Below are 12695 nucleotides of genomic sequence, written 5' to 3' on the forward strand. Positions count from 1 at the left end.
AATCCAAGCCCTGAGCAATGTGCGTACTCCTCTTCGCCCAGGATCGGTATGCTCAAGCCCACTGTGTGGGGGAACAAATTCCATAGCTGGAGGCTCAAGCCTAAAAGGTACCAGAGGGCTTTAGGAATTTATTTTATCACATTTTGCCCTTCACAGGATGCACCCACAGCTCTACCAGTCAGCAGAATATAGGAAACCAGAGGGTCAAAGACAAACTGGAAGAACGCTAGCTACCGGAGAACATTTTAGGCAGGTCATTTCGGAACACACTATGTCTGTCAGTCCTCCCAAAATATGGGAGTTTCACCATTACCTTCCACTGGAGGAAGGGACAGAGCTTCTTGTGCAATCAAGGCACCCTCAAGTGGCTAAATCCTGCTATTCAAGCTACAGTACCAATATTGCTACTGTGTCTGTGGCCCAGTTGCCTTCTAATGGTTGCAGCCCAGAGAGCACCTATGCCCGAATACTACTTCTGTACAGGCAGGGTTGAAGTTTGGATTTTTGTTAGGGTGCAAATGGAGTTGGAGAATGTTTGGTTTGGGGAAATGGCTTCTTTTGTAGGGAGAGTGACTGGGTTTGCTATTTCTGATTTTGTGTTTCTCAGACTGTCACAACCTGGCCCTGTCACATGCTTTGGACGGACACTGGTCTGCTGTGAGTGGATCCATCCACTCACTCCCACACGCTTCTAAGCCCCCTGGGTCCGGACAGTGACTGGTCACCATACCTAGCTATGGGTCTCTCAGGCATGCTCTCGGGTGTAGACCCCATGTCTGACACCCTCCTTAGGCAGTGCTTACCACTATAAAGGCAGGTTTTCTAATCCTTTAATCATTCTCATGGCTCTTCTCTGAACCCTCTCCAATGTAGCAACATCCTTCTTGAATTGTGAGCACCTGAATTGGACACAGGATTCCAGCACTGGTCGCACCAGTGCCAAATAGAGGTAAAATAACTTCTCAACTCCTACTCAAAATTCCCATTTATGCATCCAAGGGCTGCATTAGCCTTTTTGGCCACTATATTTCACTGTTCAGCATGGCCCATGTTCAGATGATTATCCACAACCCCCAAATCTCTGTCAGAGTCACAGTGTCCCCGGATAAAATCCCCCATCCTGAAAGTATGGCCTACATTCTTTGTTCCTAGATGTATACATTTACATTTAGCTGTATTAAAACGCATTTTGTTTGCTTCTGCCCAGCTTACCAAGCAATTCAGATCGCTCTATAATGATGACCCATGCTCTTCATCATTTACCAATCCCCGCATTTTTGTGTCATCTGCAAACTCTATCAGTGATGATTTTACGTCTTCTTTCACGTCACTGATAAAAATGTTAAATAGCGTAGGGCCAAGAACTGATCTCTGCAGGACCCCCCTAGAAACACACCTGTTTGACGACGATTCCCCATTTATAGTTACATTTTGAGACCTATCAGTTAGCCAGCTTTTAATCCATTTAATGTGTTCCATGTCAATTTAATAACTTTCTAATTTTTTCATCAAAATGTCATGCAGTACCAAGTCAAATGCATTACAGGAATCTAAGTACATTACTTCAACACTATCACCTTTATCGACCAACCCTGTAATCTCATCAAAATATATCAAGTTAGAATTCTTTTTTTGGAGAAGGTGTTTCATCCGAGATGACCCAACAAGTTGTGTCATTGTTACTGTTGGTGAGGAGGGAGCTGTTATTAAACACAATCATCACCACCAACCACTTGTGCGCGTCTGAAATAATCAAGCCTTTTGTTTGGTTTCAGAATAGCAACCGTGTTAGTCTGTATCCGCAAAAAGAACCTTGTGGCACCTTAGAGACTAACAAATTTATCTGAGCATAAGCTTTGGTGAGCTACAGCTCACTTCATCGGATGCATAGAATGGAACATATAGTAAGAAGAGATATATATTGTGACAGGGTCAGGCCAGATGGCTACAGGAGAGTGATAGAAGGCAGATATATTAGCCCCAGGTTAAGTAGGTCCCTTTTCTCTGGGTATGGTAACAGGGAAGATTCCAGAACAACAAGGAACTTTCTGGAAACAATTAAGGCAGACAGGCTGATTAGAACACCTGCAGCCAATCAAGAAGCTGCTAGAATCAATTAAGGCAAGCTAATCAGGGCACCTGGGTTTAAAAAGGAGCTCACTTCAGTTTATGATGCGCGTGCGAGGAGCTGGGAGCAAGAGGCGCGAGGAGCTGGGAGTGAGAAGGCGTACTACTGGAAGACTGAGGTGTACAAGCATTCTCAGGCACCAGGAGGGAGGTCCTGTGGTGAGAATAAAGAAGGTGTTGGGAGGAGGCCATGGGGAAGTAGCCCAGGGAGTTGTAGCTGTCACGCAGCTGTTACAGGAGCCACTGTAGACAGCTGCAATCCACAGGGCCCTGGGCTGGAAACCGGAGTAGAAGCCGGGCCCGGGTTCCCCCCATCCCTCCATCCCCGCAACTCCTTACTTGATACCGGAGGAGTGGACCTGGACTGTGGGTTCCACCAGAGGGGAAGGTCTCTGGCCTGTTCCCCGATCCACTAGATGGATCAGCAGAGACTGTGGGGATTGTTCTTCTTCCTTTTCCCCATGCTGGCCAGTGGTGAAGCTAACTGAGTGAACGGCAGATTTGAGCCACGAAAGTGGCCAAACTGCGGGCTGCCGTGAACCTCTGAGGTGGGCAAATCTGCAGGACCCACCAAGGCAGAGGAGGAGTTTTGTCACAATAATACATACCACATTTTCATGTTCTCTGTATGTATATATATATATCTTCTTACTATATGTTCCATTCTATGTATCCGATGAAGTGAGCTGTAGCCCACGAAAGCTTATGCTCTAATAGATTTGTTAGCCTCTAAGGTGCCACAAGTACTCCTGTTCTTTTGTTTGGATGATTCCAAGAACTGCTTAACTGTGATTCATGGTACTTCATATCAAAGGAAAAGCTTACCAGAACAAAGACAGGCAGGAAAGCCTTAAAGATAAATCACAGAAGTACAACCAATCCCAGGAATAACTTGTTTGTCTAGAATCTGTGCCACCTTCTCATTTATCTAGCACAGGGGTGGGCAAACTTTTTGGTCCGAGGGCCACATCTGGGGAAATTGTATGCAGGGCTGGGGCAGGGGGTTAGGGTGCAGGAGGGAGTTTGGGGTATGGGAAGGGGTGCAGCGTGCAGGAACAGGCTCAGGGCAAGGTATTGGGGCAGAGGAGGGGTGCGAAGTGTATGGGGGGCTCAGGGAAGGGGGTTGGGGTGCAGGAGGGGGCTCAGGGCAGGGATGCAGGAGGGGTGCAGACTGTGGGAAGGAGCTCAGGGCAGGAGGTTGGGGTGCAGGAGGGGTGCGGGGTGCAGCAGGGGGCTCAGGTCAGGGGGTTGGGGTGCAGAAGGGGGCTCAGGGCAGGGGTGCAAACTGTGGGAAGGAGCTTAGGGCAGGAGGTTGGGGGGCAGGAGGGGTGCGGGGTGCAGCAGGGGGCTCAGGTCAGGGGGTTGGAGTGCAGGAGGGGTGCGGCAGGCGGCTCAGGGCAGGGAATTGGGGTGCAGGAAGGGTGCGGGGAGCAGCAGGGGGCTCAGGGCAGGGAATTGGGGTGCAGGAGGGATGCGAGGTGCAGGCAGGGGGCTCAGGACAGGGAATTGGAGGGCGGGGTGCAGGAGGGGTTTGGGCTCCGGCCCGGCGCTGCTTACCTAAAGCGGCTCCGGGTTGGCAGCAGCGCACACCGGGGCCATGGCAGGCTCCCTGCCTGCCTGCCCTGGCCCCACACCGCTCCAGGAAGCAGCCGGACCACCTCCATGCGTGGCCCCTGGGGGAGGGGGAGGCACAGGGCTCCGCGCACCGACCTTGCCATGCCTCCGAAGCTCCCTTTGGCCGCGGTTCCCCATTCCCGACCGAGCTGCGGGGGGTGGTGCCTGGAGGCAAGGGCAACATACAGAGCCCTCTGCCTTCCCCTCCCCCCGGCCATAGGGACGTAGTGCTGGCCGCTTCTGAGAGCAGCGCGGGGCCTGCGGCACCACGGGGAGCGATCCAGCCTGCGGGCCGTAGTTTGCCCACCCCTGATCTAGCACCACAGGGAAGCACAGTGCTTTATAAGCAGAGAGTCAAGATCTCTGCTTGAAGATTTTTTCCCATCTAAGGTATTTGTATTAAAACTACTGACCTCTCTGACACAACTGGGTATTCATGATTTCAACATACCAGGGTTGAGGAGTAATTATGGAAAATGGTTAAAACTAATTGCCCCTTGCACCTTCCATATAGCTGCAATTCCCAGCCAGAAGAGAGGTGGGAGGATCCTGGCACGCCCATCCCTGTGGCTTGTAATAAGAAGCTGCAGGGGCCACTGCTAGGCCCCATGTTCTATCCCAGTCCCTCGGTGCACTACAAAGGTCCGGCTGCCAGTGAGCAGCGTGAGACACAAAACACAAGCCAGTGGTTGCAGAGGGAGAGAAAGGATCTGTTGGCCTCGAAACTCAGAGGACTGCTGTCATGTGGCCAGACTTACAGACAACTGGCTTTTGGAGTTTTCCAGCGCCCCGGGATTCAGCATCTACCTAGATAAGGAAGGACGGACATTTGCCATGTATTTTCCTTGAGACCCTCGCAGTTGTTAATGCAGGAGTTGCTGTATGGCCTTTTTCCAGGCACAGGATGGCTCACCTGAAACTTTAGTTCAGGCTATTTGTGCAGTAATTCAGCTGCTAAAAACATGTAAGAAAAAACAGATGAGTTTGGCAAAATGGCAATCGGCATTGGGGACTATGATATCAAACTGATTTTTTATGTCTCAAGTAAAGTCGGGGGGAGGGGGCTGGATGTTTCCTTTCTGCCTCTATGTACTGCCCCCCGTTGGGCAGGTTGGTTTGAAGTTTTATTTAATAAACATGGACAGAGAGAAAGGAGACAGGAAGTGAACTGGGGCCGGGGGCAGAGAAAAAAAATGAAGGAGCAGTACCAGAAAAAACCAAACCATAGAAAAAGAAATGATAAGAAGGGAAGAAACACAGAATAGAATCAGGAAACCGGTAGAAAACAGGAAAAGAGAAGGGACCTGGGGTACTGATTGCGGCACAGAGCTGTCCCAAAGCACAGGGATTTAAAAACAAGAGAGGTTGGGAGTCCCTAGCAGTGGATGGGGGGGGGAATGGTCTCTCTCCCCCGCCCCCACATCAGAAGTATTGTGGAATTTCAACACACAGCAGTTCATGGGCCTACACTGTGGCACAGATTTGAGGTCTAACCACTTCCAACAAGTACTGCTCAAAGCTGCCGCAGACCTTGCCTCGGCATAATTTCATAAGCTGATTGCAGACGATAAGCAGATAACACATTCACAAGACAAGAAAAGCTGTACTAAAGTCCAGTTACCCCTTGGCCCAGAGACTAAATTAGCCATAAGCTTGTTTTCATTGTCCATTGTAGTATTCACTGGGCACCAGAGGAAAGAAGAGAAAAACATATTTCTCCCTCAGTGGGGAAAACACCAAATGAGTTTTTTTTCCTTAAGTATGTGATCCAGCTGGTCAGACAACAGGAAAATATCATCATCAGTATTTGTTATGGTAGCACCAAGTAGCCCCAGGCACGGGCCTGCACTGCTAAATGATTTTGTGAATGGCAGCTCATTCAGCAGCAACATGCAAAGAAGCGAGATTGGAAATGCCAAGAGAATCTTACAATGAAGTACCTTTTAATAATGTAGCGAGTATTGACTGAGTTTAGGATTGACCACGCTTCCTAAACCTACCTGTGGAAAGGGATATTTATGCTTCTAAGGATGGAAAGAATGTGCGTGCACACACACACACAAAAAAACGGAAGTGTGTCCTTTATATATACACACACAGAGCAAAATCTGTTGTAAGTGACCATACAAAGGTCAAACCAAGACTGTGAGCTTCGTGAAAATTTCTAATAAAGGGGAGACAGAACTGTATTCATCCATTTGGAGATACCTTGAGGCGGTCTCTGGAGACAAAAACCTGAGAACAACTATAACATCAACGAGTTTACAAGACTCCATTTAAAGTTACTGGGAAATGGCATTTTTGAAAAACAGGACATAGAAAAGCACCTAATTTTATGTTTGCTACCACATAGCTACCAAAGCATACCCAAGAGACTCCAAGCAAGGTTTATTTCAAAGAGCTTGGCAAGATGTAATGCACAGGACCGTGTACAAGATTCTACTGATTTTCTTCACATTTAGAAAGCAAATGTCTGCAGGGTCCGACAGCACCAGGCCAATTAGCAAAAACTCCAAAGTCAAATATTAACGTCATCTTACCCCTTCCACCAAGGGGCAGCTCTAAATACAGACGGTAACACACCAGCAAACAGGGCAGAGTGGAGAATTGGCCAAACTCTTCTCTGAAGCTGAGAAGAACAAATGGGTCCTGTTGCGTGCCCCAAATCAGCCGATCTGGGTTATTTCAGACTAGGAACAGAAGGGCATTCCAGAGCCTTGCGCCTGCCAACAGCCCCTTCTCTATTAGAGTGAGAGAGGCAGGGCATCAGCATCTCCACTCATCGCAACCTTGGCTGCGTCCCACAGGGAAAGAGGCAGTCTCTCCGGGAGATCAGATGTTGAAGAGCGAATTTTATAAATTATTCAGTGCTGAATTAGGAAGGCCAGGATGGCACATCTCAATCCAAAAGTTTCCTAAGGATTGTCGGAACTCACCTCAAGCACTCTTTCTAACTCGGTTTTAAAACTAAGGGCTTGATTTATACCACTGTCTCATGCTAGTCATATGCTAGTGTAACCCCAGTACAAACCAGGCCCTCGGTATCTAGTGGGCCAGGCAAATGGTAGTGCAATAGACTATGATGCAGGGGACCACAGCTTAGTCCTGAGCTGGCATAAAGCCCAGCAGAGGGTGGGAGCCTGAGGGGAAGAGAACTTAGTCATTCTCCAGCTACCTCCTTCACCCACCAACCGTCCACCACACAGGGGAATGCTGACTGACTCTGAGGCCATTAACTATAGTAACCAGAAAAAGGGTCACTGAGGTGGGGCCGATTGTGCTATGTTTTCACTGCACAAGATAGGCGTGTTTTGAAACTGAAGATGGGGCACTTAGGCACTATGGTACTTACATTATTATTGTTAATAGTGTAAAATCCTACAGAGACAAGGCCCTGTTGTTTTTACCTTGAGGTAGCTAATCAAGGTCAACACTACACCACCCCTTCACCCAGGGTTTACCTCGCCTAGCTCCATCAAGGTGGAAACTACCTGTGCCTTGTCTCTTCCAGAATTTTACATCAATATAAAACACACCTTTTCCAGCAATGAACACCACATCCTGGGAGATGAATGAAGTTAAAAGGGGTAAAAGTGGGTATGACACTAAGCCAGAAAGGGTTAAGCAACTTGCAGGCTAAATGACCCAAATTCTACCTTTAAAGACATATTAGGAAAGTATGTAAATGGTAATTAGGGATATTCCTTGTAAATAGCTAGCAAAGCCATGTTAGATAAACAAGAGCTTTGAAATGTAGACTTGTATTGTTAAAGAATTGGGAAAAGATAGTGACTGTAGTAGTCTATGTTTACCTTTATCTTGTTAGATACTAACAATGTAACCAGACGGCTCCTGTCTGCCACTATGTTTCATTGATTCAAAGATCAAAAGGGAATATTAACATTTAGATGAACTGTGAATGTGGTAATATCATTGTCTTCATTTCTCTCTGAAGTATGTAATAAACTACTTGTAAATGGCAGGAGACAGGCAGTTGCCTTATGCTGATCTATGTAGCTGATTATTCGTGATGCTGAGGAAACAGGAGTTCTACTTCAAAGCCACAATGCTTCACCTATTATTCACCTGCTGTCAAGAGGCTGCAAGAGAATTATAAAAGGAACTCTTAGGCCCTGATCCTGTTATCTCATATCTGCTTAAGCTTCTTCAGGGGAAGTTTGAGTAGCAAGACTGAGGTCCCAGTCAGGATCACCCAGATATTGGACCTTGGGCTATAACCTATGGAACTTATGCTGAGAGAACCTTTTGCAATTCTAAAGCTCACCATCTCTGACCTAAGAACTCTATTCATACCAGTACGTATAATGATATTTTAACCTACACTCTGTTTTCTTTTTAAATAAATCTTAGTTTAGTTCATAAGAATTGGCTGTAAGCGTGTATTTGGATAAGATCTAAAATATTCATTGACCTGGTGGGCAATGTGTCTGATCCTTTGGGATTGGTAGAACTTTTTACACGGTGAATAAGATTTTCAGTAATCCTCATTAGATTTGATTTGGCTGTCTGGGTGGGAGCCCAAGACTGGATTGTTTTAAGGGAATTGAGTTTGGTGCTTCTGGGTAATCAGTAAGGTATTCAGAGGGGTAGCCATGTTAGTCTGTATCAGCAAAAACAGAGAGAAGTCCTTGTGGCGTCTTAGAGACTAACAAATTTATTTGGACATAAGCTTTCATTCTCAAGCATTCTTAAAACTACAATACCCACCTGGGAAAGTGAAGAAACAGACTGACAGAGCAGAAGGGTACCCAAAAGTCACCTACTACAGGACAGGCCCAACAAAGAAATTAACAGAATGCCACTAGCCATCACCTACAGCCCCCAACTAAAACCTCTCCAGCGCATCATCAAGGATCTACAACCTATCCTGGAGGACAATCCCTCACTCTGACAGACCTTGGGAGACAGCCAGTCCTCGCTTACAGACAGCCTCCCAACCTGAAGCAAATACTCACCAGCAGCTACATACCACACAACAGAAACGCTAACCCACTAACCAATCCCTGCAACAAACCCAGTTGCCAACTCTGTCCACATATCTATTCAAGGGACACCATCATAGGACCTAACCACATCAGCCACACCATCAGGGGCTCGTTCACCTGCACATCTACCAATGTGATATATGCCATCATGTGCCAGCAATGCCCCTATGCCATGTACATTGGCCAAACCAGACAGGCTCTACTTAAAAGAATAAATGGACACAAATCAGACATCAAGAATTGTAATATTCAAAAACCAGTAGGAGAGCACTTCAATCTCCCTGGACACTCAATAACAGACTTAAAAGTGCCATTCTTCAACAAAAAAACTTAAAAAACAGACTCCAATGAGAAACTGCAGAACTGGAATTAATTTGCAAACTTGACACCATCAAATTAAGCCTGAATAAAGACTGGGAGTGGCTGGGTGACTACAAAAACTTAATTTCCCTCTTTTGATATTCACCCCTTCTTCTCAACTGTTGAGAATGGGCTACATCCATCCTGACTGAATTGGCCTTGTTAGTATTGACCCCCCACTTGGTAAGGCAACTCCCATCTTTTCATGTGCTGTATATTTATACCTGCCTACTGTATTTTCCACTCCATGCATCTGATGAAGTGGGTTATAGCCCACGAAAGCTTATGCCCAAATAAATGTGTTAGTCTCTAAGGTGCCACAAGGACTCCTCGTTGTTTTTTCAGAAAGGTATTGTAGAAGCTGTTTTGTTGCTGGCTGGTAAAGCTAAGTATTAGAATAACCACCAGTTTTGGGAATCGTCTTCCCTATTCTTGCAGTTTTCCCTGATTAAGCAATCTCAGTGTGGCCCCCCTGAAACTCTGATCACAGTGGGGGACTTTCAGGGCTCAGAAAGTGGCCGGGAGATCACCCTGTGTGGGAAAGGTATGTCAGGACCCAGGAGATGACCCCTGAGGGAAAGCTAAATATGTCACGTGCATCCAGTTTTCAGATTTGCCTTATTTGCCACTGATTTAGTGCAATGGTTATTTGCTCAGAGTGGTTTTAGGGATGTTGTAAAATGTCCCAACATACAATCCCACCAACGAATAAAGACAAGATACAAACTGAAGCAGGCTGCCCACTTTTCATTCCCCCTCCTCTTTAATTATAAATGTGGCACAAGAACCTGCAAATCATCCAGAGCATTAAAACCATATGGAAACAACACAACCAAAAATATAAAAGCTACAAGTAATGCAACATGCTAACTCAGTCTGTGTGTAAAGAGAAACACATTCTTGTCTGTGCGTTATGCAAAAGTAAAGGGTCCTGAAGCCACACACACATACTACACACTTTCCTATTTACTTCATCCATCAGCAAGTGTGTTTGCACATATGGTTTCTTTTGCAATTTAGGTTTTCAAGAGTTCATAATAACTTCTGTTATTTTTGTTCCCAAAAATAGAGAGAGAGGAGAAACACAGGACTCGCCATAGCCGACCAGTACAATCATCCACCTAATCCAGCATCCACCTTTGAGAGCAGCCAGCACCAGAAGCTTCAAAGATGAGTGTGAACTCTCCCATTATGGGCAATAATGGTGCAACACGGGTATGGAGAAAGTCACTTCTTAGTCCCAGACAACTGAGGGTTGATTTATGTCTTAAAGTAAGAGTGCTGAGATCCCTTATAAATTTTTATCCCAGCACATGTAATAGCAGATGTGTTTACTACCCATATAAATGTCAAATCCTTTTCTGACTCTTAGCTCTTGGCCACAAGGTTATCTTGTGGTAGTAACAAGCTATTTATGCCTTGCATAAAAAAAAGATCAACTTGAAGTTTGTTGCTTTCTAGTTTTGCTGGCAGGCCCCTTGTTCTTGTATTATGGGAAAGGATAACCCCAAGTGCAAAACTGACTTTTCTTCAGCATTCACTTTGTATCCCTCTGTAAACTTGTATTAGTCTTCTCTCTAAACTGTAAAAAGAAAAGGAGGACTTGTGGCACCTTAGAGGCTAACAAATTTATTTGAGCATACGCTTTCATGAGCTACAGCTCACTTCATCACGAAAGCTTATGCTCAAATAAATTTGTTAGTCTCTAAGGTGCCACAAGTCCTCCTGTTCTTTTTGCGAATACAGACTAACACGGCTGCTACTCTAAACCTCTCACCTCTTTTTGTTCGCTTTTCACAACAGGTCATTCTAGGCCTCTAGTGATTTTCATTCCCCTTTGCTATACACTTACTATATTTCTATATCTTTGAGATAGGATGATCAGAACTGAAACCAGTATACAGAGCAATGTCATTCATTGCAGCAATATATAATGTCATTGCAATGAATGACAATATATAATGTCATTCATTGCAGCATTTCCAGTGTTATTCCCTCTCTCTCTTTTTTGAACCGGACCAGCATTTTATTTTTTGATCACTGCTGCACTCTGAACTGAGGTTTTCCCTGAGCTCATCTCTTTTTTCTGAGGGGCTACTGTTAATTTTAGAACCTAGTAATAAGTAAAAGCAGCTCAATCTATTCCTGCCAAAGTGTACCACCCTGCACTTGTCCAAGTGGGATTTCATCTGCCGCTGTGTTGCCCAATTGCCTATTTTAACTAGACCCCTTGGATGTTCCCCACAATCCTCTCTATTAACCCAATTAATTATAGGCTATGTATTCATTAGCCCTAGTCCTGGCACAATGGTAAACTTCTTTCTATGTTGAAAATCAGCATTTCCACTCTGTCTCTGATCCATGATAGCACTTTACCTCTCCCCCCCATGACTATTGTTTCCTTAATGGCCTCTGGTGAAGGATTTTACCAATGTTGGTTTGAATATCCATGTGCATATTTTTAAATATATATTATACGATGTCCAGCTGATCCCAGAGTGTGACATTATAAAAAAAGATTTACCCAAACAAGTGTTGGTGAAGTTCAGATCCAGTTGCAAACTTTGAGGGCTCTACAAATGGTTACAACTTGGCAAGGATGATTCCCCACCCTCCACCCCCATTTTATGTAACCCACTCTGAGAGCATTTTGATTGGGGAAATTTTATATTGGCCTTTCACCCAAATATAATTAGAAATAGAGGAAACAAATCAGGAGAATACTTAGAGTGAAACCTGGCAAGCTGTTTTAGCATTGTTTAAGTCTAAGTCTTGGTATTATAAAAGTACAAAAGTAATGCCATTTTACATCTGTTCAACCATTAATTAAGTATCAGGGACCACATTCACCCTGAGCAGAAGCAGGCATCACTCCACTAGAATCAATGGAATGGTACCCATTTACACCAAAGTGAGACTGACCCTACCTATCTAGGAAACCGAAGATCACTTTTTCCTTGGGTATTTGCTTAGGACACGTTTCATTACTGAACCTGTATTTCCACTTTTATTCCGCCATTTTCTATTTATTAATGTTTTTAGTGCTTTCATTTCTATTTTTCCTTGGTCTGGAGTCTCTATCATGAGCTTAGGCACTGTTTTACATAGATCTTTGGAGAAAACCATTTAAGATAGAGGAATGAACATTACAAGTAGCTTCCAAACCATAAAAATGAAAGCTCTCTCCAAAAGAGAAATGACATTTAATCCTTGTAACATTTGTCACAGCACCTGTGATGAAATCGAGCTTGTAATTCATATCAGGATGAATGTCATAACTTACACAGCATAGTGTAGTAGTTATAATGTCAATAATAATGTCTCACTGCCACATCTTTTAGTTGAGTCTTCCTAAGTTATTATGTTCTGCCTCATTTGGGCCCCTTCCTTATTATTAGCTAAGTGGCAAGTCTACAGCTATTGATTAAATTATCCCACAATATTTGCTAGAAGGGATCAGAACTAATGATAAGGCAGGACAGAAGGGGCATTCTTCTAGGGTGTGATTTGGTTCCAGGAGCTCCGTCACATTAACCGGTGACGGAATTAAGCAGAAAACACCATATTGGTTTTAAAAAATCCAAAACT

The 12695-nt window shown here is 44.9% G+C and overlaps 1 protein-coding gene across 2 annotated transcripts in view; it reads right to left on the reverse strand.

Annotated features, from left to right (window-relative positions):
* Nucleotides 1-12695, reverse strand: part of SMOX (spermine oxidase) — a 98392-nt gene that overhangs the window by 19316 nt on the left and 66381 nt on the right. The gene's annotated exons all lie outside the window — the stretch shown is intronic.

This window comes from Caretta caretta, chromosome 4 (genome assembly GCF_965140235.1).
Source record: "Caretta caretta isolate rCarCar2 chromosome 4, rCarCar1.hap1, whole genome shotgun sequence".
NCBI lineage: Eukaryota > Metazoa > Chordata > Testudines > Cheloniidae > Caretta > Caretta caretta.